At 39.9% G+C, this 11076-nt stretch overlaps 1 pseudogene; it reads right to left on the bottom strand.

Annotated features, from left to right (window-relative positions):
- Nucleotides 1-4250: 4250 nt before the first annotated feature.
- Nucleotides 4251-11076, bottom strand: part of LOC128579073 (formin-2-like) — a 48717-nt pseudogene continuing 41891 nt past the window's right edge.

Raw genomic sequence — 11076 nt, 5'->3', positions numbered from 1 at the left:
CTGCTGGGCCTGTTGACTTATACTGAAAAAAGTCCTCCTCCCTCAGCCATCTGGTTTGTTAAGTTAATGAATAATTATTGAGTGCCCACAATGGGCCATGCCCTGTCTCATTTACTATAGTTACTGATCTATGGTCACCAGCAACCAGCTGCAATGGGAAAAATGGTCCTGAAAAATTCAAAAACATGAAATTTAGTTTTGCATTATTCTCTGATTGATGAAATGCCTAGGTTGTGCCAGCCCAGCCAGCCCACCCAGCACACTATGGGTTCCAGGGGTCTACTGTCCCATTCTAATCCATCCTTTCCTGGCTGTATTTGGCAGTATCCATCCAGTAGGAGTTGTCTGCTTTGAAGTTAAGTATCAAAGGAAACAATTCTGCATTATGTGCCTAGCTACAGTGTTGAGGTCACAGGCAAAAATTCAAGGAATGACCCCATTACTTGGCACTTATCTGAGCAGACTGGGCCAGGGGAACACTGGAGACACTGGCCTCATTTTCTCCTCCTCTCCTCCCAAGACCCAGCTGTTTGCCATTCCTCTGACTCTATGGACTCTTACCTACCACCTTGTAAAAGTTAGTAAGTGTAGCCACTCCCCATTTCAGAGTAAAAGATGGGCACCCATAGTAATTTTTTCTATCTGGAGCTCATTAGTGGGGTTTTACTATACCTTCCCGAATGATAGCCTTGAATAATTTATAACAACATCCTTTTATGATCAAGTCCAATGGATACATCAGTTGAAAAATGTTGCTTGCAAAAAAAAAAAAAAAAAGGGGCGGCGCCTGTGGCTCAATGGGTAGGGCGCCGGTCCCATATGCCGGAGGTGGCGGGTTCAAGCCCAGCCGCGGCCAAAAATAAAAAAAAAAATAATAATAAAAAAAAAAAAAACAAGAAAAATGTTGCTTGGAAATGTTTTCTCTTGAAATGCGCCAGGCTTACTTTTTCTGAATTAAGTGTTATAGATTAAATCAAAGATCTAACATGGAATGGAGAAGTTAGAAATGGATATGAGATTTCCTTCCACATGTCAAGGACAGAGTGAATATTTAGCTGGATTTTACCAGCATGTACTTCAGTTATAATGCAACAAAATACCAAACGCCTTATCAGTTACTAAGAGTGGAACTTCTTGCTTATATTTCTTTGCTCTCTCCTTCCTTTCTTCCCATCATACTTGCACTCAGATGGACTTGAATCAAGTGAAAATTTATTTTTAGACAACTAGCTCTGAAAAGAAGAAATGACGGAGATTTTGGAAACATGTATTTGAAGTTACAAATAAAAGCATTATCACTTGAGGGAGATAATTACAAGTTGTTCTACATAAACTAGTCTTACTTAACCACGTGTTCCAAAATTCTTTTTTTTTTTTGAGAAAGAGTCTCACCAGGTTACCCTCAGTAGAGTGCCATAGCATCACAGTTCACAGCAACCTCAAACTCTTGGGCTCAAGTGATTCTCTTGTCTCAGACTTCCAAGCAATTGGGACCACAGGTGCCCACCACAATGCCCAGCTATTTTTTGTTGCAGTTGTCATTGTTGGTTAGCTGGCCCAGGCCGGGCTCGAACCTGCCACCTTCGGTGTATGTGGGTGGTGCCATAACCACTGCGCTACAGGCACTGAGCCATGTTGAGCCGTGTTCTAAAATTCTAACCTGTGCTACCGGTGCATGGTCCGCAGAGGTTTAAGCAGCCAAGAACCTCTTTCAGAGGTTTTCTCTAATGAAAGTTTACACTAATGCCAGAAATACTGTCCAAAGGCAGAAAGCACAAGAATACTCACTTGTTGAGCCTTCGTTTTTTGATTCAGTATCAGAAATGGGTTTCTCTCCTTTACATCAGTTTTAGAAAATAATTCCTCCAATTCATGACAATCTATGGATGGCTCTTCATTTTTTTCCCAAATAAGTGAAGGACTGGAGTCTCTAAAATTAAGCAAAGGAACCATGAAAGGGCCATCCAACTACACTCCATTATGGCAAGCATAAAGGAGGCATGAATGAGGGGAGAGAAAAGGGAGACAAATAAAGAGGAAAAAATATCTTTTCTCTCTATGATGAACATTTGTTTTATTAACCTAATTGAGAACATTCAAATGCCATCTGTTTATGGAGAGTGAAACCTTTGCCTAGAAATAATTTTCAGGAATTCTTAGTTATCAAGTCACTGTACAAAACATAAAAAGAAACCCTACCTCAAGATTGACTGTGACGGCAAGAAATGCTTGATATCACAAAATCCCAACTTGCTTTATTAACCTGGTAGCTTATTCATGGGTCAAAAAATATGCATTCCCATGAATCCTCTCCCCTCCCAGCCATCACCATCTATGAGTATAGATTCATGTAATACCACCTACAAAGGGTAAAGGCATGTTTAGAAAATCAAAGAAACAATAATGAACTTCCCATTGTGTATCTGGAGAAAATGAGTTCAGGGCACAGTTTAAAATCATTTATGAGCATATAAGTGAGATGGAAATAATACAGAGGATAAAATGCAAACTCCAAAGTAGTCAGGATATGTAGATTCTTGTCCCCTGATATGATTTACTGAAGATAAAATTAATATACGAAATAAAAATTAGCCTGGGGAATTCCTTGTTTCTAAATGCATGCCACATCACACAAAGAAAATTCAAGAAATCACGAAAACTTAGAACAACAAAGGCCAGTGAGGTTTCAAGTACATTTTTCCCTCCCACCAGCACATCCCACAACACTGTCTCAGTGTGGGGAATGCAGACTATGGACTAGGCGTGGAGAAATAATACACCACTAGAGTGACTGGTGGAAAGTTGTTTTTGCTTTGTTCAGACAGAGTCTCGTTCTGTTGCCCGGCTGGAGCGCAGTGACACGACCACAGCTCAATGCAGCCACCAACTCCTGGGCTCAGGTGATCCTCTTGCCTCAGCCTCCCAAGTAAGCTGGAACTATAGGCGTGTACCATTGCCTCCTAAAAAGTATTATTTTATGGGGATCATTCCACAGTATGCTTTTATGACTTCGCATTATGTCCAAAGTCATCTACAAAGGTACCCTGAAATTATCAGAACTAAACTGTCTCACTCCCGGGGTATGGATGTATATTTTCATGTAGACAGCATGCTTCCAAAGACCACAAGATGGAACAGCGAGGCAAAGCTATGCCTTTAAAGCAGCGGTTCTCAACCTGTGGGTTGTGACCCCTTTGTAACAATGAAAATACATGGCATCATTAGGAAAGTTGAGAACCACTTCTTTAAAGGATGTACACTGCATCGTCAGCAGTCAATCTCCTACAAAGTTTTATATTTTTAAGCTGTTTGTCAGAAATAGGAATTTAAGTAGTAAAAGCAATGAGGAGATTCTCATATGGAAAATAATCTAGCTAAAGCTGTCTCTCTGTACCTGTGTTCTCAGAGAATATAAACATACTTTCAATTAGATTTGGATATGAGTAAACTCTTACAACTAGGTAACAGAGCATGCATGCTAAGAAAAATAATCCTCCTATCTTTCAGATATATGTCAATAACTTTACAGATGGGTATACGCATATCTTATACATTGATATACGTGCCATTTGCTTTACCCCTTTGAAGAAAAGCCCAAAACCTTAAATAGAAAATTGCTTCACATTGATGTAAAAAAATCTACAGACAAGTTTTAGACCTGTGCTTAAAAAAATACACTGTCGTTTTCCAAAGAGTTTTAAGGTAAAATTCTCCCCTCGTACTGACAAACCATGCAAAGACGAGCTCGTTCTTATGTTACCTTTCACTGTGCAGTTGAAGTCTCATCCAGTAAAGGGGTTTTTCTGGGCAGCAAGGCTCTATTGGCTGCTTCTGAGTCCCTTTTATTCATTTCTAGTCCAAACAAGCCAGATGTCAACGGAGGAGGAAAAAAATCCACACACCTGAGGAGGGGGGGATGGAGGACCTGATCCAGGAAGCAGAGGGGGTGGCAGGGGTGTGGGGACTCCTGCCCCAGGTGGAAGAGGAGGGAGAGGTGAACCTGGAGCAGGTGGAATCCCCACACCTTGCAGAGGAGGGGGAGGAGATATTCCTTTTCCTGGGAGAAGGGGAGGAGGTATTCCCATACCAGGAAGAGGAGGTGGAGGGGGTATCCCCATACCAGGAAGAGGTGGGGGAGGAGGTATTCCTGTTCCTGGGAGGGGAGAAGGTGGAGGAGGTATCCCAGTACCAGGAAGAGGAGGAAGGAGGGGGTATTCTCACACAAGGAAGAGGAGGGGCAGGGGGTACTCCTATACTTGGAAGAGGAGGTACGGGGGGTATCTCAGCACTGGGAAGAAGAGGAGAGGGAGGAGGTATTCCTGTTCCTGGGAGAGGAGGGGGAGGAGGTAGTCCCACTTCTGTAAGAGGGGAGAAGGAGGTATCCCGGTACCAGGAAGAGGAGGAGGAAGGGGTATTCCCACACAAGGAAGAGGAGGGGCAGGGGGTACTCCTACACTGGGAAGAGGAGGGGCAGAGGGGTTTCCTTCTCCAGGAAGGGGAGGGGAAGGGGGTGGCAGCATGTCTATGCCCAGCCGAGGAGGAGGTGGGGGGATGGCTGCACTGGGCAGAATAGGCACAGTCATGCCAGGGAGAGGGGTAGGTGGGGGAGTCACCATGGCCAGGCGAGGCATGGAGCTAGAGGACTCTGTGCAAGGCAGCGGTGGTGGGGATAGGATGTCACAGCTGTTTTCAGGGGAAGAGAAAACAGAGTGTTCATGGCTGGTTTTAAACTCAGTATGAAGAGAAGGATGGGATGGCTGTGACCCAGGCTGTCCTTGACTATCAGACCACAGAAGGGATGAAGGTGGTGGAGGCTGTGAAATGCTCTGTATGGACCGATGGGCACTGAGCTGGACTGATATTTTCCTTGGAGACACAATCAAATCCCTGAACAGAACTTTGTCTGAGGTCCAGAAGGTGAGGACGGAACAGCTGACTCTCCATTTTCAGCCCCCGGTGGGCAGGGAGCACTATCCCACAGTGCACTCACAGAAGGTAGTGTCAGTATCCCTCCCTCTTCCGTTGGGGAAGTCTATATTGATTTTGCCTGTAAAATCCTTTGATGACGAACATCATTTTCTCCTAACCTGAGAGCTTCGAGACGGACATCTTCTGAATGTGTCAGTCCATTCTCAATGTCTCGATAACCACTGGCCACCTCTATGTCCATGGCAGGGTACTGCTTCTCTAGTTCAGCTATTTTGGTCCTCAGGTCCTCAGTGGTCTGCTCCAGCTGCTGAATTACAGTTGCCTGCCCCTCAGAAACTTCCGGGGCATGTGAGGGGCAACAAAAGTAGGCACAGTGAAACATGCAATAAGGAAATATCCAAATATCAAAAAATTAAGCAAAAATCCTATTTGTTTGTTACAATACTTCTAGAAAGATCCCTCCACAGAAATACACTATTAATGTTTCCATGTGTCCCATCTTTTCCCCTGGATTTCAATGACTTATTGAGGACAAGTAGATTACGGAGAACAGGGAAGAAAATTCTTGGTGACAAACAAGTTTATTTCCAAGACAAGCATCTCTCTTTCCTGCCTAGTGACATTTGCTATTAGGATGTTCCTAACCACTGAACCTAGTCTCCAATAAGAATACGTGAAATATTTTTGACATCTACACAGGCCTGTGACTTACAAGCACTTGCCATACCATTTATATATATCGTGTTTCCTAAAATTTTAATATCTTACCCAAGGCATCAATAAGTGATACTTGATGTCCTCTACAACTTACAAAGACAGCTGATAACAATTGTGTCAATGTACTGGTCACTCTCACATCTAAGTTGTATCTTCCTTTTCCAAGACACATAATCAACTAGGAAATCATTTTTAAAAAATGTTTTGGAAAGAAAGAAGGGCAAAGCCCTATAGGAAAATTATATACAAATAAAAGATAAAAAAAAGGAGAAGAAGGAGGAAGGGGTAAATAAAAAGGAAGAAGAACAGGAATACTTAAAGGGAGAAGAGAAGGGATCACCAGCCCCAGACATGTGAAAACTACAATGTTGGATAATTGCTCACATGGGTGTGGATTTGCTCACTCAAGGCTGGAAAGAAAGACAAAGAGAGACAGACAGTTCTCATGCTGAGAATTATTTCTTCACAGCATTTAAGGGCTTTTCAAAGATGATCCCAGCAGAGAGCACAGTGAAGAACCACAGGTCAATGTGCACACACAACTTCACCACATGGAGGCAGGAGCTTGTACTCTAAACCCGACTTTCCATATTGTGAAAGAATAATGAAGAGGTAATATAAATATGATACTATATATAAAAATAAACTCTTATTCTGCTTGCTATGATTAAACTCTGGATCCGAGAAAAGTCTTCGCAAAGTAAAAAATAAGCATTTTCCTTATTCTTTATTAAATCTAAAACAGACATCCAACCCATTTACAGTGGAAAAAATGCAGATGGACAATACAGAAATAGGTATTTACTCTAAATGAAGTATTTTTGGTGCCATAATATATGTGATAAAAATCGTCAGAGTTGGGGCAGTACCTGTGGCTCAGAGGAGTAGGGTGCTGGCCCCATATGCCGGAGGTAGTGGGTTCAAACCCAGCCCCAACCAAAAACTGCAAAAAAAAAAAAAAATCTTCAGAGTTAGTTCCCTCCACCCCAGGGAGGAAGAGGTGACATAAATTTAATGGTCTTAATTCTAACTCTTGTTTTTTCTCCCTGCTGCAAACTGTATTTTACGCTTCATGAAACTTGCCAAAGAACAACTGTGATATTTGTTGAGAGTTGAAGAAAACTAAACCAAGTAACCTTACTGTGAAAGGAAAAAGAAAAAGAAAATAGCTTACTTTTCAAATAATAAAGAAATGTAACATATTTCAAATTGTTAAGCAAACTTTTGAGAGGTACTTTATATATAAGTATACATATATATATACGCACACACACACCATTTAAATCACTATTTTTCATCAATAACTACACAAGAGACTCAAGTATTGTAATTTCACAATTTAGAAAATCATGCCATATACATATCTAAGTAGTCCGTGGTAAAAAATAATAATAAACAATTTTAATATGCTATTCAGCCATTCCACTCCATTTCACTCTCCAGTTATGATGCTAGTAAGTACAAGAAAAAAACAAATGCCAAAAACGAGCACCCTAATTTATCCTAATAAAAGTACAAATTATTCAATACTTATGTTATAGTAGATTAGTAAAATATATAGATTATTTTCATTTTTCCAACATACTCTTCAAAGTGATGTTGATTCATTAATAAGTATTTTTTACATTATACTACCTAGTATCTAAGGTTTTCATTTTCCACTGATGATCATATTTAAAGGTTAGCTGATGAACAACATGTAAGAAGTAGATTGTGGAAGAGTTTTTCAAAACTTGGGTTGTAAATGTTATTACCTAGGCCAGTTCCTTTTCCATATAGATTGGAATATAATGAAAACAGCATAAAAATTAAAGGACACTTAGCAAAACACATGCACACAGAAAGTGAATTTAATTTATATGGCCTAGAATAGTAGCAACTATTACACCTCTTCCTACATGGATTTACAGCCCCATGTTTATAGACTAGCTAGTCCAACACAGCACCCAAAGCTAGTGATAACAGACAACATAGTACACATACTAGTGACTGTGAAGATGCCTGGGATGTTTTTAACCTTCCTAATTTACACAGCCAGGAAGACAAAGGTAAAAGGAAACTCTCTTACACATGACAATTGGTACCAGAAAAAGATCTAAGGGGAATCAATTTAAGAATTTTTTGTCAGTTACTTTGGATTGGCACTCCCAGCCTCCACCCACCCCTGCTCCTATTTACAGAAGTAGAAAGGAAAACTACAGACTCCCTTGCAGCTATGTCTATCCAATTAAATATAGCCACTTGTAAGATTTAGTAAGTGGAATGAGGTTTGATAACCATATTCCTGTGTTATCAATTAAGATATGAAAACTTAGAGGTTCTGAAACATCACTAATCATCAGGCAAATGCAAATTAAAACCAAAATGAGATACCACCTTACCCCAGTCATGGTAGCCATTATTAAAAAGCCAGAAAACAGGGTAGCTCCTGTGGCTAAGTGAGTAGGGTGTCAGCCGGCCCCATATACCGAGGGTGGCGGGTTCAAACCCAACCCTGGCCAAACTGCAACAACAACAAAAAATAGCCAGGCATTGTGGTGGGTGCCTGTAGTCCCAGCTGCTCAGGAGGCTGAGGCAAGAGAATCGCCGAAGCCCAAGACCTGGAGGTTGCTGTGAGCTGTGACGCCATGACACTCTACCAAGGGCGACAAAATAAGACTCTGTCTCTTAAAAAAAAAAAAAAAAAAGTCAAAAAACAATAGATGGTGCAGATGTAGTCAACAGGGAACATTTTTACAGTGTTGGTGAAAATGTAAATTAGTACAACCTCTATGGAAGACAGTATGGAAATTTCTCAAAGAACTAAAAGTAGATCCACCATTCAATCCAGCAATCCTACTACAGGGTATGTACTCAGAGGAAAAGAATTATATCAAAAAGACATCTGCCTTTATGTGTTTATGGCAGCATAGTTCACAATTGAAAAGATACAGAATCAATCTAGGTGCCCAGCAACCAATGAGTGGATAAAGAACGTCTATACCATGGAACACTACTGAGCCACAAAAAGGATGAAATAATGCCTTTTGCAGCAACTTGGATGGAATTGGAGATGTTATCCTAAGTGAAGCAATGTACGAATGGAAAACCAAACACTGCATGTTTTTACTCATAAGTAGGAGCTAGCTACAGGTTAACAGGGGTATACACAGTGGTACAATGGACATTGGGAACTTAGAAGGGGGGATGCTGTGAAGGGGTGGTAGAAAAAAAAAAAACTACCTATTTGGTTCAATGTACACTATTCAGGTGATGGGTACACTAAAAATCCAGGCATTACTTCAATACAATTCACCTATGTAAACAAAATCTCCTTGCACTCCTAAACTATCAAAATTAAAAAGTATATATTTTTTGAAACTTAGAGATTCTCTTGAGTAACATTCCAATAGCCACACCTCATTTTCAAGGGTGGCTTCAAAGGTTTTAATCTCTCCTGGTAGATCAGTTGTATATGACTCCTTTGCAAAAATTTAGCTTAAAAATAGATTCTTTAAACTTCTTAAACTTTCCTTTAAAATGCCCAATTTTATGTATCATAATTAACCCTTTTGTTTAATATACCTAGCATAGTTTCTGATTCCCGAAAAAAATGCTGACTGACATATATACCAGATACTACTATTTCAGAATAATTTACAGGAAAAAAGTTTCTCTTTTCCTTAATTTTTTTTTTTTTATCACATACGGCAAGCATGCACAAATTCTTAGAATTAAAATTACATTCACTGTTAATTTTCTAACAAAGGTACACGGTGCCATATGTGACATCATGGCATCTTTTATGAAAAGATGGTCCTTTGTTGTAATCAATTACTATTTATGTGATGCAAGTTTTCCACCATCACCTTCCCTGACTTGAAGAAATCCTACAACAAGATTAACAGTTTCACCTTGCCTTGTAGTAGCATCATGTGGTCTAAAATGTCCAAAAATCATTAACAAACTGACTCTGCCAAAACAAAAGCATGATGAGTTCAGAGGGGAGGGATTTGGAGTTGAATCTGATTTTATAAGCCATCAATTTCTTAGTGTGTATTTGTTGTATACTTTATTTTTTAAAACAATGGTATTTGGGAGCATTTAGATAATAAAAAGTTGAGAAAACCAGGAAGGGACATACTTCGTAAGTTTCAAAGGTTTTCAAATGTCAGATACAATTAGAGCTAGGAGTAAGAAATGGCAGAGAAAATAGTAATAAGAAGACAAAGTTCCAGAGCTGAATATTTTAATAAATACAGAAAGGCTAGCCTTGGATGCCAGGAAAGTGGCAGAGTCAAAGAATTCATGAAGATGATAATAAAACAGACTGCAAATACAAAAGTCTGAATTTGTATGGAAGGAATTTTTTTATACAGATCATTTTTATAGGGAACATAGAAGAAAAGGGCAAGAGACTATCTGCTTCTTACATTACACGTCCACTACAGAGAGAACAAAAAACCAATGGCTGGAATCTTCATTACCTCTATGGCCTATTTTGACGTGCACCATAAAATCCTGGATCTGAATCAATTACAATCATCTTTTTCCATTCCAGGGAAGCGGAGCAATTAAGCTCATCTCAAACCTTAACTTACTGGCCTATAAAATAAGGCCGGCCATCCACTCTTACAGAGTAGCCAAATGTATGTAGGATTTGGGTTCTGAATTTAGCTAACAGTCTTCAAAGAATCTTATGAAGCCTTCCTTATCCAGGCTATCAGTCAGACTGGCTATCAGTCAAGGGCCAGCTAGCTCACAGTGAGTACCAATTCATAAAGTCAGCTGAGACGTTTTCTGTAGAGCTCTCTAGTCAGTGCTATAGAGCACTGCTTGTCAGTAAGGGCTGATTCCTAATATGGGTTACATTCTTTTTGTTCAGGGATTTGTAAAAAAAAATTACATCATAAATATTTGCCATTATCAAGAGAAAAAAAAAAAAAGGTAGTATTTTCTCCAGCCATTTAAGCAAACATCCTACTCTCAGGACCCGGGCTGAGTGGAATAAGATCTGCAGGGCCCACTCACTGACAAAACCCAGATTTAATCTCAAGGAGACTGCCAGGTGCTCTGTTGCCCACAGAAAGCCCTCAAGTTAGGAGTCTGTTCCCCTGTGTCCAATGCCTGGAACTTAATCTTCCATCTCTTCAGGGTACGGCTAGAGGGAGGCCTATCAGATTCTCAAAGGACTTGATAATGCACTTTTCATTATCTTTAGATTTCTACACTTTTCCAAAAGACTCTCAGAATTTACAGTAATTGTACAACAGTTTACTCAATGCCAATAGGGCTTTTTGTATTAAAAATTTAGATGAATACTTTTTAAAAGGAGAAAAAGAAAACATTGATCTTGACAATTGTGTACGGAACCTATAGAATGGGTGCATCCTTATAAATGGAGAGACAATAGATCTATTTTCAGTTAGTTAGACAATAAGTAATGTATAT

This window comes from Nycticebus coucang, chromosome Y, assembly GCF_027406575.1.
Source record: "Nycticebus coucang isolate mNycCou1 chromosome Y, mNycCou1.pri, whole genome shotgun sequence".
NCBI classification, from domain to species: domain Eukaryota; kingdom Metazoa; phylum Chordata; class Mammalia; order Primates; family Lorisidae; genus Nycticebus; species Nycticebus coucang.
The sequence above is the reverse complement of the archived record's forward strand: the minus strand, read 5'-3'. Positions and strand labels throughout refer to the sequence as shown.